This window comes from Eulemur rufifrons, chromosome 17 (assembly GCF_041146395.1).
Source record: "Eulemur rufifrons isolate Redbay chromosome 17, OSU_ERuf_1, whole genome shotgun sequence".
Lineage (NCBI taxonomy): Eukaryota > Metazoa > Chordata > Mammalia > Primates > Lemuridae > Eulemur > Eulemur rufifrons.
This window is the reverse complement of record NC_090999.1, coordinates 8,226,532-8,246,025: the sequence shown is the minus strand read 5'-3', so window position 1 is coordinate 8,246,025 and position 19,494 is coordinate 8,226,532. Positions and strand designations below refer to the sequence as shown.

At 37.8% G+C, this 19,494-nt stretch overlaps 1 pseudogene; it reads left to right on the top strand.

Annotated features, from left to right (window-relative positions):
- The first annotated feature begins 220 nt into the window (after nucleotides 1-220).
- LOC138398545 (small nucleolar RNA U13) lies at nucleotides 221-332 on the top strand (annotated as a pseudogene).
- The last annotated feature ends 19,162 nt before the right edge of the window (nucleotides 333-19,494 follow it).

Below are 19,494 nucleotides of genomic sequence, written 5' to 3'. Positions count from 1 at the left end.
CCCACCTCCCCTTCTTGGATTCCAATAACCTTTACATCTCTTTGTGCCCATGAGTGTCCATCATTTAGTTCCCAATCTATTTTTTTCTTTAGTAAGACGCTATTTTCATTCTAAGAGATCACAGTCTTAAAAAAAGTCAGACAGGTTAATAAACGGTCAGTGATGTGCTGGTAATTTTTTAAAAAACACCTTTCAAAAAAACAATAAAAAAAACCAACTGATCCTTTTGTAGTTCATAAATTCATAAACACAATGATTGGGTTTTCATGCTCACATGTGAGATGTGCCTCCCTCAAACCTGGTTACAACGTTGGTACATTACCCATCTGATGTGGAAAAAAAAAAAGGAAAAGAACTCAACAACAATAAAACACAGATGTGTATTATTTGCACATTTTCATGATGTAAATACTCCTGGCATGGCACAACATGGATTTGGGAAGTGACACTCACAACTCGGTCTTATAAGGTGGTGCAAGTGACTCCAACACACCATTGTAAAAGCTCCCACAGTGTGACAAGAGCTCTACTAGAGATGTACGCAAAGTGATATGGGAACACGAAGGAGGGAAGTTTCCAGTCTGTTTTAATACTTTGGAAGAAAGGGATAGAAGAGGAGAGAATTAGAGACTAATTCCAATGATACTCAATATTCTTTGTTATTTAACTAGATAAAGATGCTCATTTTAACTGCCCATCAAAAACTTTCCTGAAATTATTTCCTCTCCTTAGCAAGGTATTTTCAGTTATTTCTTTGTTATAATTCATTCAAGATTCACTTCAAATCCAACCCCCATTTAACATTTTCACTATACAAATTAATCACTATATGGATTAATAAAATGTGATATATGTATACCATGGAATTTCACTCAGTCACAAAAAACAATGGTGATCTAGCACCTCTTGTATTATCCTGGATAGAGCTGGAGCCCATTCTACTAAGTGAAGTATCACAAGAATGGAAAAACAAGCACCACATGTACTCACCATCAAATTGGTATTAACTGATCAACACTTAAGCGCACATATAGTAATAACATTCATCAAGGGTCAGGCAGGTAGGAGCGGGGAGGAGAGGATGGGTATATACACACCTAATGGGTGCAGTGTGCACCTTCTGGGTGATGGACATGCTTGAAGCTCTGACTCAGGTGGGGCAAAGGCAATATACATAACCTAAACTTGTGTATCCCCATGATATGCTGAAATTAAAAAAAAGAAATTAATCTCTATAATACTAGAGCACATAATTTTTGCCACAATAATAGCATTGATCAAAATTTGCATTTTCCCACTGTCACTGAAGTTTTCATGATTTCAACTATATATTTATACTTGTTTTTTAACTCAAGTATTTAGTGTTTATTGTTTGTTAAATGCCATTAATTATTCTAAGTGCTATATAGAAAACAAGATGAGTCGGTTATGAATGTGCTACTCATAAATCTTTCTGCTCAATAGGAAAGGCTGGACATGTACATAGATACCTTTGATGTGGATCTGAGCAAGCAAAGTAATACGAAAGGCTCAGACTAAGAGTTAAAAGGGCTCATAAATAGGAAAACATAGAATCTTAAGATGATGACGAGTACAACACACCACATGGCTGGGAAGTCTGAGCTTTACTTTGTGTAACAAAAGGACTAAGCAAGTTTTTCAACAGGAAAGTGAAATGGTCAGGTCTAGTCTTAAAGTAAATTAGCCTGACAGCAATGGTTATGTTGAATCAGACTGAGAATAGCCAGGATGCCGGAGAGCGTTATCCTACGTGAAACTTAATGAGAAGCTAAATTAGGGAAGTGTCAGTGGAACCAAAGAGGAAGAAAATAGATTCAAGATATATTTTAAAGGTAGAGTTAGCTACGCTCAGACACTGACAAATGGAGAGATTTTGAAGATAGAGATAGGAGTATGTGCCTCAAGTTTTAGGAACCGAATGACTGAATGGTATGAGGAAAAAAGAACTGGAAATATGAGAAAAAAAAATCTAGTCTGGAAAAGATGGCGATTTCAGATGGAACACACAAGAAAAAAAGTTAGGAAGACATGTATTCACATTTTCAGAGACATGTATGCATTTCCATCCAAAATACAAGCCAGAATGTAAAATCTTCACAGAGAGATGTGAAGCCATGATATAACGAACTTCTAATAGAGTCATGTGGAATGAAAGACAAAGTAGGGCAAAGACACCCTTCCTTCTGAGAGGGATTCTTAGAAAGGAAATCACAATAACATATGCTTACCCGTGTGCTAAACTCCCATATTGCAAGAGAGTATGGACTTTTGAGAGGCTTTTATAAGCAAACTTTTAAAACATACTCATGATGTTTAGCAATTCCAAAATCTGGGCCAAAAGTTTTATATATGTTATTTTAAGGCAAATGAAGAAGAGTCAATTCTGCACTCCAGAAGTTTCTGCTCCAATGTTTACTTCTTTCTTTGCAACAAAACTGGGGCCATACATGTCTGGCAGATATTACTAATAATGATGACGTAGACACCAAATATACAAATGGACAATGGTCAGACCATATGACCATGCATGAAAATAGAACTCTGACTCACAACCTCTATGGCAACCTCCTCAGGAAACCAAACAACAACCTCTACAACAATAGACCCAGAAAGACCAGGACTTGGTCAATGACTGTTAGTTTTTTAATTTATCGCTGCTGCTTCCAACTCAAGACCAACTAGCGAAAGTCAAATATGCATACAAAACCAATTATATGAGATGCTCCACTTCTAATTAGCCTGCCTCTGGCTCCCCCATGTCAACAACCTCCAATCGGAGCATACCTGAAGTGTTCTCTTTTATTTCGTTTCACTATAAATCCTTCCCACTCCTCTGCCTGCCTTAGGATCTCTGCCAAACACCAGTGATGATGGCTGATTCCCTTACTTTAGCAAGATTTGAATAAATAGTCTTTGTTTTTTTCTCACTTGGGTGGGTTTCATTTATTTCCAGAATTTTCCTGAAAGCCTCATCAAGAAATGATCTACACTGCCCATCGCTGCCAACTCAAGGCTTCCAACAGGTGCGGGACACATGGAAGCCCTTTGTGCCTTGCTGCTGTGGCTTACTGAGTCTCTGCCAATGTGGTAAGTTAGTCAGCACTGGTGTGAAGTCTCATTCCTTCATGTTTGGTTCCTTGACTACTTTCAGTTTGTTACCCAGGTGCTGCTATTAGTTTCCATTTGTTTGGCATCCTTGGTGGATTCTGGCCATTCCTTTTCACCCCCCTTTTCCCTTATGCTTCTGTTTCATGTTGTGCTGCCTAAAAGTGTTGTTTTTCATAATAAGGAGAATCACAGTGTAGAACACAGGCATAGTCCCTATAACCTTGTCACTTCAGCTGGCTTCATACACTCGTGAGTCTGCAGTTCTTCCCAGATTGGCATCCATCCAAAGGTTCCTGTTGGTCACCAATAAAATTGAATGAAGTTCTCACTTCACCTCATTTTTTTTTTTTGTCCTGAGTGTGTGGCTTTGATCTAGATAAAACATTCTCTCTGGTTTTCCACCTATCAAGAAGCAGAGATTGTCAGGTCTGCACTTGGAGGCAACCATTGAGTTTAGGGCCACAGACATAAAGTCCATAAGCATCTCTTTTGACCAACCCTTGCCAGCTCCCACTGGGCTCATCTAAGTCTAAATCATCTCTTCTTCCAGGAAAAATTTCTATTTCTTGTACTTACTTTCATTACAATGCAAAATTTTGCACCTATCTCAGAACACATTAAAAGGTTATTACAACAAAACCCAGACAAGATCCAAAATAAAATTATGGTCCTGGGTTTAAACAGTAAAATGGTCCACATTGCAACTGATCATACATTGACAAGAATGTTTGTAGATATTGTAACAGAAGGGACACTGGAATAAAATTTTTTTCATCATTTGAAAGAAAAAAACCAAGACAATGAAAAATCCCTCCATTCAGATCATTAACGGTGCTCCAAAGAATGAAGAAAATGCCCAATATCATGTCTTACGCTTAAATAATCAAAGTGAATCAACTATAAACATACACAGTCAACCTCATCCATTCCTGGTGGATATGGGTGCTATTGTGTCTACACAAAACCCTGCCTCTTCCTCAGAGTAAACGTATCACACAGGTAGAAGGTATTTTGATTATCCCACAGGTTTTTCCTACCTCCCAATTCTTAACTTTAACACTTGGGCACTTGACTGAAAAACATTCCTTCATACTGTCTAATAACACCACTGCAAATTTCATAGGGAGAGACTTTGCAAATTAAATTGTTATATTAAATACACACCAGAGGTTTCAGAGGACTCCTCTATTCATGATCAAGTTGTGCATTATATCTGGATATACCTTTTCCCTCTCCATTGTATTTTTTGCATACCTCAGGTGGAGACCTTGACATTGTACCTCTCACTTTATGGACTAAAAATTCCACTGACATAGGAAAATAATTGGAACAGAACATATTAAACTGTTACCTACCATATAGTTACCCAATTTTCCCAATATCCCTTGAAGCCAAAAGCAATGGAAAGACTCAGACCTATCATCCGAGTCTAACCTAAGGAAAGCTTTTCAAAAGCTTCCTTCCCTAGGTTTCCTTAACTGCAAGAAGCTCTTTTGTCTTATTTGTGCATGAGTGGTTTGAACAAACCCTTTTACCTTTTTATGGTTCAGAGGAAACACCAAACCCCATCACTTAACATAACTTCTGACTTGTCCCCCTGGTCTTAGGACAATCACTACCACTTGTCAATACTTACACTGAACTAGTCTAGGCTCCATGCTTGATCTCTTAGTTCTCAGTCAGACTGCTGAGTTCTATAACACCCTGAGACCTTCTAATCTCCTACCTCGAGCAGGATCAGGAGGACCTCAGAATCATCTTACCCAGATTATGGAAATTTCAATACTCCAGTCAGATGTGTTAGAGACTGTCATGGAACACTCTGACCTAACATTATTTGTTGATGGATCATGCCTCAAAACCAAAACCAGAGGGTATCAAACAAGATGTGCTCTCACTAATTTAAGATCTCCCTCAGACTGCAACCTTTTATATGAGATAAATCAGCCCAGATGGCAGAACTTTATTCACTTGCTAGAGCTTTTCAGCCAAAGTTCAGAGAGTGACATATACTGACAGTGGATATGCTTCTGGAATAGTACATGATTTGGGGGTGCTTTGGAAAAAAGAGGTTTCTCAGTAGCTGAAGACCCCAACAAAACAAAAATGGACTACAGTTAAGGAACTTTTAGAAGCACCCCTACTTCTTAGAGAGATGGCTATTATAAAGGTTTAGGTCCATGTGAAAAGAGGTAATATGGAAGATAAAAGAAATTCTCTTGCAGATGATTATCCCAAATAAGTCTTAACCAGGTTATGAACCTATCTACACCTTCAAAAGATCAATCTCTGGAGAGATTCGAACAGGCCATCATAAAATAACAATGGTTTAGTTTCAGATTTTGTAAAGCTAGAGTTGAAACTATCTGGTTGTACCTTTCACTCAGGTAATCACTGACACTCCCAAGATAGCCTCATGGTGGCACCAGATGATTTCAAATGGACATTGTATAAATTTGTCCATAAAACCCCTCATCATGGTAGAAACTGGTTAGTGTGCTAAACCAACATCAGTGAAGAAACTTACAATAGCAGCTTAGGTTTATATTCATGGCATCTATCACCTACCAACACAACACATGATCAGGAATCAAAGGTTCCAGATCCGTTTGAGCACCTGAAGATTGATTTTCACCACTTATCAATACTTCTGCTGAACCAGTCAACCTTTCTGGAAGACTATAGGTGCTAAGAGTAGTGTAGGTTTCGTGTAAATAATGAGGTCTTACAGAGCTCTTGCATAATTGTTTCTGCAAAGTATATGCCTTGGTTGCTTGTTGCTTGACATAAAAGTAGGTTTGCCCCAGGTTGGAAACAAAAGCAAGCAGCTTTTTAGCAACTGTAATTGCTGTAGCTTTTCAACAAGAAAATGCTTTAACACATCCTGAAAATAGATACATGATAAGTAAAGCATATTCAAATTCCATGGAGAATGGAGGAGGGAAAGAAGGAAAGAAGGAAGGAAGGAAGGAAAGGAGGGATGGAGGAAGGAAGGAAAGAAACTTAGAATGCAATGCCTCTCTAAGAAAATTTCTGCAAAACCATAGAGAGTCCTGAAGTCTTATAGAAAGAGGCTTTCTAAGTCCTCCTGTCATGCTGGGCCAGTGGCTTATGAGAAGTGTGGCTTCACAGCAAAGGCATTTTGGGTTTCAGTTTGGGCTTTCAGACAATTATGCTCCATAAGGTAGGAGATCCAAAAGGTGTGTTATGGGCTAAATTGTGTCCCCCTACCCCTGCCAAATTCATATGCTGATGTCCCAACCTTTAGTATTTTAGACTTGACTATATTTGGAGATAACATCCTTAAGGAGATGATTAAGTTAGGATGAGGCCATTAGGGTGGGTCTCTGATCCCACATGACTGGTATCTTTATAAGAAAGGGAAAAGACACCAGGGATGTAGGCACAAAGAGAAAAAGACCATGTGAGGACACAGCAAGAAGGTGGCCATTTGCAAGTCAAGGAGAGAAGTCTCCAGAGAAACCAATAGGTCTGTTGTTTAAGCCACCCAGCCTGTGGCATTTTGTATGGCAGCCCTAGCAAATAAATACAAAGTACATTTTCATGACTGCCATGAGCACTATTTTAGCCTCTATGTGTGTGTGCATGTAGATTCATTGTATCCTCATAGAATCCTACAAGAACTCCTATTATCTTCATTCTTTGAGACAAACTTAGTTTAAATTGTCCAAGTCCACGCTGCTATTAAGTGGTGCGTTCAAGATTTGTATCTGGATAGTCAGGAGAGGGTCCTCTTAACCACATGACATTACATTAAGTGTCATCCAATTAGAACTCTAAATTATAGTATTCTCCCTCCTTTTATTTTATGGTTCTGTATAACTAACTTCAGTTATCTCTCATTTTGCTTCAGTGACTTCTCTTTGGAAGAATTTAGGATATAAATTACAAATGAATGATTTGCTTTTCAACACATTTTTAACTTTTTAGCAACATGAAAAACTTGCAATTTTAAAATTAAATTATTTGATTTAGAAATCTAATTGAGTTTAGTTTCACACTAATCTATGTACCCATGAAGATAATTATTTATTTGTTATATGCAGCATGGTGTGTGCTATTCAAGAAGTCTTTATTTTTCTCTGACTCTTCACATTTTATATTATACATATCGCATTAGTTTCCTTTGGTTTAATGTTACTCCCATAAGGAGATAAGACTGCTAGTGACTTGACTTTTATGTACTTCTCTAAGTTTTATTCTTTTTATTTTATTTCAAAGTATTACGGGGTTATAATCCTTTCTGTTTACATGGATCAGTTTTATAATGCTTGAGTCTTGGATAAAAGTGTGCCTGTCACCCAGATAGTATTCATTGTACCCATTACTTGGGTTTTACCCATCCCATCCTCCCCTCTCCTCCCTGCTTGATTTCCATTGAATTGATGAAAATCAAAATTTATTCTAATCATACATCTTGGGCAATCATAAGATGGTGAGCCAAAAGAATCATACACTAGATTGCAGGACACCAGAGTCCTTTTATTAACTACTTGTGAATTTATGAGCAACTAGCTTCCTTTCCTAGGCATTTATTTATTTTTTTTATTTTCTTAATCTCTAAAATCAAGAACTTGGCATAAATAAGCATAAGCCAAAAGGCAAGGCTTAGGAGATAAGCCTAAGCCAAATCAACCACCATTCCCAGCCCACACTGCCAGCACATTTTCTCATAAACTTTTTGTCACTGTCAAGTTCGATCATTCTCACAGGTGATCCATTAATTAGGATTTTGCAACTCACACAAACCTCTTGGTTTAAACAGGATGTGATGAAGCCCTGGGACTTCAAAAGGGCCAGGGCTTCAACTGGCACAGGAGGCTCTTCTGAAGGAAAAATGACTCTCAGGTGCCTTTTTCCTAATTAGATATAAAAGGTAAACTGGAGTCAGACACATTTCTGCCAAATAAATCTGGCATAATGATTTTGGAATCCTATTGTCTTTTCACTGAATTAACTTTAAATACAGGCTAATTACATAACTGTCATGTTAATATTGAAATTTCATTTATTAAAATAAGCTTATGGCTTAATAGTTCTCCAGTAGGGATTATATAAGTATATATTTTACCATTTATTGCTCACTGGTTTTAAAGAGTATAAAAATCTCCTATGAATGATACCCTGTCGCTTAGCACTCATTTTCAGTCATTGTGACTACTTTTGCCAATGTGTATTGGAACCGAAAACTGAATAAAAGCTGAAATTAATTTCATGTGAAAAGAAATCCATTTAAAAACTGTCATAGTCATAGAAACCTGGGTTTAGTATCCATGTTAATAACAAAAGTGTGTGTCAAATATGTCCTTGGCTTTTAGTAATCACATTTGCTATAGACTTGAGAGCAAAAGTACAATATAAACTCATTTACAATTTGTTCCGAGTGTTCCTTTTCATTATGTTGCTTTTTGTGGTAATTATACTAATAAAAACAATACTAAAATTCAGCAGCTTCTCTTTCACTGATTGGATTTTTTTCATCTTACCCAAAAGCATATTTAAATCCATTTTAAAAATATTCCTCTCATGCAATAATGTTTTAAAATTACTAAATGTGATCTAGACTAATTTTCATTTTCTGTCAAGACCACGTCCAAATATATGAATATAAATGATGATCTTTCAGATTTCCACAAAATTCTGACCATCTTGAAACTCTTATTCCCAAATCATTTATACAAAAAAGATACAGAAGACAATAAACATGTTAGTGTCTGGTAAATAATTCCTTGATGATAATGACAATGATGGTGATGATGATATTGAAGCACTCTTCAAAACCCACTGTCGTTGGTGGTTGAATCCTCACAGGAGGGAGGTATGAGGGAGGTAGATACTACTGCCATCCTCAGTTGAAAAATTTGGAAACTCAGGTACAGCAAAGAGTTATTTTAATTAGTTGTCTGTAATCATACAGCTAGTTTTTATGGTAGAGCCCAGATTTCAACACAGGTGACGGTAGAGTAAGGTTACTAGTCAAGATATACATATTGTGAAGCACATTTATCAGTATAATTTAATATGAGCATCACAAAAACTATATAAATTAGGTGAGGAATTGTAAAAATTTGGAAAGTTAGATTCAGGTTGAGTAAGTTTGTCACCTATAGGCATTAAGAGGCACATACAGAACTAGAATATCTGTCATCTCTTTATAGACTGTTCATTTTAGGTTGGAAAGAAAGCAGCTTAAGGGAAAGGAATTAGGCACCCTGGCATTTGTACTCTTTTTTACCAGTTAGTTCTCATGACATGTGGGCTCTCACCTCTCTCAGTTTCTTCATTATTAAATAAAAACACTGAAATGGATAATTTCTAAAGTTACTTCCCAGGTGCAAACACTTTTTATTTATATTAAATTTTCTAAGACATCTTTTTATATAGTGACAAAGGCACAGGATAATTTCTGATTATGCTTCACTCAATGAAGAAAATAATTTTTCTTTTAACTAAGGCATATAGCTTGCATTAAAGAGCACCTGTCACATATGAAACACAAAATATATTTTACCTGTAATATTAAATTACTATAAGTGTGCTATAATGCTTCTGGATTTCAATATACACATCTCCTGACAGAGGAACAGAATTTTTCTTTTAATGATAAATCACTCATTTGATCTCCCATTGTCCAGAAGAATCATTGACTATAGTGAAATAATATTTAATGGAACAATTTTGAAATGCTGGTTTGCTACACTATAATTAGCATAGTAGATAGAAAGCCATAATTGTTTCCAATTTTGTAAAAAGCTTTCTTTTTGTACCATTTTTCATTCTACTTCTCAGGGACCCATATTAAAAATTTCCACTGCCTCCCATGTAGGAGACAGAGTTGCCCATGGGGAAGCAGCTCAAGTACAGATCAAGTCTTCACATGAGACAGTCGAGACCCATATCTTGTTAATGTTCACGGTTAAGATGCTCACTGGGAAATGCAGGCATACAAAAAGCTAGCGGAAATTTAAGGCAGCATTGGCATCTAGGCCATAGATACTGTATTAATCCATTTTGTGTTGCTGTAAAACAATACCTGTGTCTAGGTAATTTATAAAGAAAAGAGGCTTGTTTAGCTCATGATTCTGCATGCTGGGAAGTTCAAGAGCATAGTGGCATCTGGCTGGCTTCTGGTGAGGACCACATGCTCAGTTAAAACATGGCAAAGAAACAGAGAAGGGAGTGGTCCTGTGCAAAGAGACCACATGGCAAGATAGAGTCTAGGAAGTTCAACTCACTGTTGTAACAATCTGCTCTCCGGCAGTAACTAATCCAGTACCCTCAGAGAAAGCATGCACTCACTGCCATGGGAGGGTGTTAGTCTATTCATGAGGGATCTGGCCCCATGCCCTAAGCACCTCTCCCTAGTCCCCACCTCCCAATCCACTATATTGGGGGTCAAATGTCAACCTGAGTTTCAGAGTGGACAAACTCAAATCATAGCAGATACCAATGCTGTTTTAACACAGACCTGTTGAAATGTACTGTTGCAATCCTTGTGTTTTCTACTTTTTTAAATAGCTTTAAAAAATAAATAAATGGCTTTATTGAGAGAGAAGTTACACACCATAAAGTTCCCATTTCAAGTGTATAGTTCAATGGTTTTTAGTATATTCAAAGAAATTTGCAACCGTCAACCACAACCTAAGCTTAAAATATTTTCACCACTACCCCCTTCAAAAAACTCATAACTATTAACAGTCATGCCCATTGCCCTCTCCAACCCCCTAACTCCCAGCCATAAACAACCAATAATCTACTCTCTGTCTTTATAAATTTGCCTATCTCTCCATTTCATATTGATGGAATCATACAATATGTAGTTTTTTGCATGTAGCTTCCTTCATGTAGCATAATGCTTCCATTTTCATCCATGTTGTAGCATGTGTCAGTATTTCATTCCTTTTTATTGGGGAATAGTGTTCCATTAGAAGAATGTGTGGTCATGCCTCACCTGATGATGGGGAGACATTCTGAGAACTGCATCCTTAGGCAACTTCATCATTGTGTGAATATCATAGATCATATTTACACACCTATTACACACCTAGGTTATGTGATATAGCCTAAAGCTCCTAGGGTACAAACCTGTATAGCATGTTATTTTACTGAATAGTATAGACAATTGTAACACAATGGTAAGTATTTGTGTATCTAAACAGAAAAGGTACAGCAAAAACAAAGTATAAAAGATTAAAAAAAAACAAACAAACTGTATACCTGTATGGGGCACTGACCATGAATGGAACTTGCAGGACTGGAAGTTGCTCCGGGTGAGTCAGTGAGTGAATGGTGAGTGAATGTGAAGGTCTAGGACATTACTGTACACCACTGCAGACTTTATAAACACTGTAAACTTAAGTTATACTCAGTTTATTAAAAAACTAAAGTATTTGGGCTATGATATTATAATACCTATCACATCACTAGGTGATAGGAATTTTTCAGCTCCAGCATATTCTTATAAAAACCACTATTGTATATTTGGTCTGCCCTTGGCCTAAACATCATTTTTGGTCCATAACTGTACTGCATCTATTTATCTGTTCATCAGTTGATGGATATTTGGGTTGTTTCCATTTTTCGACTGTGAAAAATAATAATACTGCTATTAATATTCATGTGCGTTTTATGTGGCCATATATTTTTACTTCTATTGGATGTATACACAGGGGTCATATAGTAACTCCATTAGCACATACTGCAAACAAGGAATGTGTGTGGGTGTGGTGTATGTGTGTGCCCCATGCAGAGTTTTTGTGTGTGTGCAATGGGAAAGGTGATAGGTTGATTGTTTATGACAGGAAAGGAATGGAAGAGAAATCATTGAACACAGATTACTCATAAATGTATTCTTATATTTTAACATCAATGTGTTCATTTTATGTTTTATACTTAAAATAGACATATAGACATGGTATTAATAGTCTGTGATATTTAAAGCATCTGAAGTTGAAAACAACTCCTAACTTTGTCACCTAAGTAATATCCCAACTCTAAATTCCACTTATTTCTTATTCTAAAAAAAATTACAACTTTGTGATGTTGAAGTCTTCCTCATTCTCCTATATATGCTTTTGTTATCAATCAACAATAATTTCACTGTTTTCTTTAGCCAGCGCAATCCATTCCCACTCACAAATCAAACTTTTGGATGATGATTATTGTAATGAAGATAGCGATAGTTCTAATAGTGGGCCAGAAAGTGTGTAGGAGAGTAAACATAGGTACAACATAAGAAGGCAGCTAAAGTAATAATATAAATATTTTATGTGTGCTGCTAAATGTCAGTGAAAAGATATCTTTTATAAAAATCAGGTTATTATTTTATTAAATTGCTATTGATGCAAAATAATACTTTAATACAATGCTTACTATCCTCTGTTTACTTGCCATCCTCAGTGAGCCTCAGCCAGAACCAAACTAGCAACCAGGAATGACAGGTAACCTAAGGTGCCACCAGAGGATCTACATTCCAGCAAAGAAGGCACAAGAACAGGCCCACATCCATGGGATCAACTAGTCTTACTCCATTCCCCACCACCCAGAAGTGGCTGGTCGGAGAGAGTGATGAAACGGCGTGGCAGAGGCACGGCAGGAGTGCCAGTTCAGAGCTGATATGCCCCAAGACGGATGCTATTTTCCTAGGACCTAGCATAAACTTCGAGTCAAAGGCCTTTATACATATTGCTGCATCCCTGGGAAGGATACATGGGCTCAGCAATCACAGGTAAAAAAAACAGCAGCTTTGTTACTGTTGTTTGTTTTTGTTTTTGTTTTTGAATTTGTGCTTTCTGTCCCCATAACACTGAACTCTTGCAGGTTTAGGGGCCCTGGTCTACAAAAAGGGACACTTCCAAAGAGGACACAGCAAGTTGCCACTGTCCCCAGTTCCCTTAGCCAGGAAGAGAAGTGTATTAGTTTCCTAAGGCGGCCATAATGAATTACCACAAACTGGGTGGCTTTAAACAATGGAAATTTAGTCTCCAACAGTTCTGGATTCCAGAAGTCTGAAATAAAAGTACTAGCCATACCTTGTTCCCTCTGAAGGCTCTAGGGAAGAATCTCTCCTTGCCCCTTCCCAGCTTCTGATGGCTCCAGGCAATCCTTGTTTCCAATTGCATGGCTTCAATTGCTGCCTCCATTACACATGGCCTTCATCCTTGCACGTGTCTGTGTGTTAGCCTTTTCTTATAAGAACACCAATCATTGGATTCAGGGCCCACCTTAATCCAGTATGACATTATCTTAACTTCCTTACTTATGTTTGCACCGACCCTATTTCCAAATAAGGTCACTTTCTGAGACTCCAGGCAGACAAGAATTTTAGGGGTGTGACGGACGATTTTGTGTGTCAGTTTGACTGGCCATGGAGTACCCAGATTAAACATTATTTCTGGAGGTGTGTGTGAGAATGTCTCCTGTCCTCAGACTGGGTTTACATCATCAGCTCTCCTGGTTCTCAGTCCTCCAGACTCAGACCAAATGACGCCACCAGCTTTGCTGAGTCTCCAGCTTGCAGATGGGAGATTGTGGAACATCTCTGTCTCCATAATCATGAAAGCCTATAACTCATAATAAATCATACATTATATGCATATATATATCTCCTATTGCTTCTGTTTTTCTGGAGAACCCTGTATAATATGGAGAGGGAGGCATTACTCAACCCACTACAAAGAGAAAGAGCCATGGTCCTATTGGTAGTAATTGATTTTGTCCACTAGGGGAGTCAGGGAATGTGTTATATGGTGATGGTAGAGAGGAGCATAATAAAATTTAAGAAATCCCTAAATATATAAGCTATAATTTTATTAATATATTATCAATATTGATATTTTCCCAGATATATTTAAATCTGTGCTTTTTTCCTATTTATGTATAATTTACATACACTAAAATTCATTTGGGGGGTACAGGTCTATGAGTTTTGAGAAATTCACTGGAAAATTTTGTTTGTTCAAAGGAAAATATAACTTCCAGGATTATGTAAGAGAAGCATGACTTTGTACTTCTAAATCATCTTGGTAACCCATATGGTGTTTACTATGATGGCACATAATATTTCAAGGCAGGAAGCTCATATTTCATATTGGCAAAGGCTGCAAAACCATTCCCCAAATCTCAGAGAACTGGTATTAAAAACTGCATCCACACAGGGGGTCAAGCTTCCCAATAATATTTCTACCAAGATAAAGGATAGCATCACAAGTCCTTCCTCATACATTAACACAACTACAAGTTTGGATGCCATAAATACACTTCCCTTTGCTCACAAATAGTTGTGTTGTCACCAAGTTGCCTGACCCCCCCATTCAGGGAAACCTATCTTCAAAATAACATGAATATGCTCTGACACTGGTCATATTTTAGTGACGTGCTCATAGGCTGCACAGGAATTGCTTTCCAACTTGGCCTTTAAGCAACCCTTTCAGGTGCAAAGCATTGGAACCAATTTCCCTGCAAGTTAGTCTTTTGAGGAGTTACTCTCACAAGCAATCTAATACAACTCTGCAGCAGTGTTAGCTTCTCCATGGCTATTCACAGGGGCAGGATGTGACTAAGATTTGAAGAGTGAGGTTTCCTTAAAATAAATTTGTAGAAAACAGTGTGAGGAGAGTTAGGGGTTCCTAGAGAATGCATAGGCTGGGTTTTGCTCTTCCCACTCTGAAAAATTCAGAATTTTATTTTTCAAGTCTAAAAGAGAAAGAAATGCAAAACCAAATACAAGGTCAAGTTTCAAAGTCCTGCTCACCAAAAAGTAGAAAATCTACTGCCCATGTGCCAATGAATGGACTTCCTACTCCTAATACTCAAGGCTGCACACAAATTCCTTCTAACTTTCACTCGACAAATAAAGGTAGCAACTTTATTGTATTCAGGAACTTTTCAAGATGCCAGAATCACAAACACAAGTAAGCGTGTGGAGCATTTTGCTAAAAATCTTAAATATAAAAAATCAAATTAGAATCATTAAATGTTAAAATGCAGGACTTTTCTGAATACATCAAGAAGCACTTTGCCAAAAGAAAAGAAAATAGAGCTTCTGCACTTGATCTTAGCCAAAAGGCTAAGAAGCGATAGAAAATAGAACTTATGAAAGAAGTTTAGGCAACCAAATAAAGTAGAAGAAAGAGTGAGTTTAGGGAAAGCATTCTACATAGAGAAATTATTTAAAAAAGGACACCAAAAGTTGTGATCTAATGCACAATCTGACAGGAAAATGATGTACAGAACATCATAATTTATGGTAAAATTTTAGAAATATTACAGTGAAGCCCACTATCACTACTTTTTTTACAACATTGCACTGGAATTCCCACTCAGAGCAATAAGGTTAAATAATAATAATAATAAAAATGTATAAGATTTCAAAAAGGAAGGCACCAACCAGTGCTTATGTGTTACAATGCAATTGTTACTTAAATGTCTACTTAGAAAGTCCAAATGAAAAATCCACAACCAACTATTAGAACTAATGAAAGAACTTAGCGAAGTTGCTGTTTCATGCTGCTAACATGTGACTCACGGTTGCTGGTAATATTCCCTCTTCCAATCCTTTCTCAATTCACTATTTTTCCTCCTCACCATATAATCTGGTAGCTAAAGCTCAATTTTCCAACATAGGTGTAATTTTGGTTATCACCGTAACTACAACTTTCTATATGTCAAGAAAACATTTGTAGGATTTATGAACCCATTTTTCTTTTCTTTAAAAGTAAAATCATCACGCATCAACTTGTACAGGTGTGAGTGTCATTTACTCGACCGTCTCAGCAGTTTCTACCTTGTCTTTTGTACCAGATCAAAGTCCCTAATAGTGTCCTCACTAGTCACCATTCTGCAAATTCTGCATTTCACAGATGGTAAGGAAACACCCTGGGTCAAGATTCAACTTGACAGAACTGATACAGGTTTCTATGCCTCTTTGGTCAGCACTGTGTCACTCCCAGTAGGAATTCTAATCATGAGGTTTATCAGAATGTTCAAATAAGGTGAACGAAAGGAGGGACTTAAGAATAATCAATATGGGAATGTTCCAAATAAAAAAAATCACAGCCTCAGTCTCCCTCATCCAGCCATGTCCTGCCTTGTTTCAGGAGCCCCAAATTCCCTGGCTCACTCTTTAGGGTCAGTGGCCAAAAACATAGACAACATAATTTGATCTGTGTACAAAATACTCTCATACATATTGTATGAGTTTGCTCGGGCTGCTGTAATGAAGTGCCACAGACTGTGTGGTTTAACCAACAGACATTTATTTTCTCACAATTCTGGAGGGTAGAAGTCTGAGATTAAGGGTTGGTTTCTTCTGAGGCCTCTCTCCCTGGCTTGTAGAGGCTGTCTTTTTTGGGTGTCTTCACATGGTCTTTCCTCTGTGTGCGGCTGTGTCCTAATCTACTCTTTTTATAAGGACACCAGTCATATTGGAGTAAGGTCTCACCTTAGTGAACTCATTTTAACTGTAATTGCCACTCTCTTACCTCCAAAAATGATCACATTCAGAGGTACTGAGGGCTAGGACTTCAACGTATGAATTTGGAGAGGGGGACAAAATTCAGCTCATCACATACACCAAACAAACATCCTCCAAAAGTTGTGCACTGTGCATGAATTTGTCATATATATATGAATTTATCATCATATTGATTGATTCCTACATGGGCTACTGCTACCTGCTTCATTTTCTAGTCTGCTGGGGGTGTCCCAGTATATTTCACTCATGATTTCTGAAAAAGAACTAACAGTGATTATGTATCTTACTAACCCCAGACCTATGGCCAAAATACAAGTGCACTATAAATATTTTGCATTCTCCAGGACCATTCATGACTGTCCATTCAGATTAGTTAAAATGGATGTATCTTCAAGTTTCAAAGTTTGATACTTTGGAGACATTTTAATTCAGATGAATCACTGCAGAATTTATTATTTACTTATCCTGACAGGAAATACAAACTTTCTGGATCAGAAACAAATCAATCTTAGTGTTTGTTCCCCATTCCCCAATTCCCCCAGGGGCAAGGCAGTGATTGCCTGATATCACCTGCTCATGCAGGAGCAGAGAAGAACCTCAAAGTTATGAACGTTAGACCATATATAGGGACGCTATCTCATCTGCCCCTCTTCTTATTTGAGGAGAGAGAGAGAGAAAGAAAGGAAGAGAAAGAGATAGAGACAGAGAAAATTTAGCTTTGGAATATAAACAAATCATCTCTAGGGAGAGGGGAAGGTCTCTAATCTGGACTGTAAACAAGTGACTCCAGGGTACTTAAGAAAGGGTTTGTTATGCTAAAAATTAAGCAAATAGCCCCAGCGCAACACATAATTTCTAACTTCCAAGGCATGTTTGCCATTCAGCCAGTCTCTAACCCCGGTTGCCAGTAGCTTGTTTAGAAAGCCCTGACTGTGCAGAAACATGTGGAGATTCACGGAGAATTGTTTCCCAGCAAAAACACCTTCTCCTATTACCTGCAGCTGTGGGAAATGATTGGCAACATTGTAAGGTATTGAGGAACATCACCCTCCTGAGCCCAAGGGATGATCCCAGCTCCTTTGCCACCTCTTCCACTTGGCCACACTTAGTCAGTGTAGCTTTTGCTGTTGCCTGATGGAAGAGTTTTCAGCTCTAATCTGCTACACCACAAGGAGCAGACCTAACGTGGCCACTCTGCCGGCATGAACTCCTAGCACACTTTTGAGGAGTCCATCAAGCTGAGTTTGCTTTTACTGGAGATTCCTGGATCTGACAGTTCTTGCTGCTCCTACCTGCACCTGTAGCAATATCACCCATACTACTGTCATCTTTGTCCCGGTCTGATACAAGAGCATCCTCTTGCCATTCCTGTTTCCTTGTGACCTCTTCTCCATACAGCAAACAGAACTCTCCATTTAGGCTCTAAGTTGGTGACGTCATGCCCCTGGTTAAAACTCACCAATGGCTTCCGTCCATACTTACAATACAAAGGCCCTCTGTGACCAGAACACTCTACATTGTCTGGTCCCTGACTGCCACGTTGACTTTCCTTCTTCCACTCTTTAAATTTGCTAAGAATGATCTTGCTCAGGTTCTTGCTGTTGCTGTCCCTCTACCTAGAAGACATGTATCCTAGATATTCATAAAGCTTTCTCTCTCACTTTAGTCAAATCCATATTCAAATGTCATCTACTTAGAGAGCTGTCCATCAAAAATAGCACTCTTTTAAATCTCTGGCACCATTTTTTCCTTTCTTTTTTTCTCAGAGACATGGCCACTTATAACTTGACACTACAATGTGGGAACATGGGGTCCTGTATTACTGTTTTTCTCCTCTAGAGTGTCAGTTCCACAGGGCAGTGATGCCTCTGTGTGCTCAGTACCTAGAATTTGGCCCGCCACTGAGTGGGGACTTGCTGATCAAGTGAATGATGAATTACAGGCCAAGGGAGTGAAAATGTGATGGACTGAAGGAGAATTAAACCCTCAAATGCTATTGCAAACAATCAATAGGTGGTAGCTATTTGAGGGTGAGTTGTGTCCCCACTCAAATTCATAGGTTGAATAACCCCTAGTACTCAGAATGTGACTCTATTGGAGATAGACCCTTCATTAAAATCAATATATAGATATTTACAATTTAAAAAAGAATGAAATAATGACATCCATCTACCTACCAATCAGCTGAGGAACTGGGACCTGACAAAGGCCGGTGAATCTCCCTGGGTAAAATTAAATAAAAATAAAGCAGTTAGTGTGGACCCTAATCCGACATTATGGGTGTTGTTACAGGAAGAGGAAGATTGGATGCACAAAGAGACATCAGGGATGCACGTGCATAGATGCAAGACCATGAAAGGACACAGCGAGAAGGCAGTTGTCTGCAAGACAAAGAGAGAAGCCTCAGGTGAAACCAAGCCTACCAGCACCTTGGTCTTGGACTTCCAGTCTCCAGATCATGAGAAACAAATTTCTGTTGTTTAAGCATCCAGTCTGTGGTATTTTGTTATGGCAGCCCTAGAAAATAACACAGTAACTGCATTGGCTAAACCAAGAATTGGCAGTAGCAGAGAACCTAATTTAGAAATACAAGGTAAACATATTAAAAAGAGGGGAAAGAGGTACTTTTCAGTGTCATGGGCATATTGACCTGAAATCTAAAATCTAGGCTAAAAAACTTTTTTAATAAATTAGCGAAATCAAAGTTCTGACAAAATTTTATCAGGAGATACATGTAATACAAGTTTCCAAGTAACATGGAATATGAATTACCAAGTATTAATTTTTCACTGGGAAGTAGAACAGATTTTGGCTTTAATTAAAGTGAACTGAATTAAATAAACACAAGTTGGTTGACCATTTCTGATTTA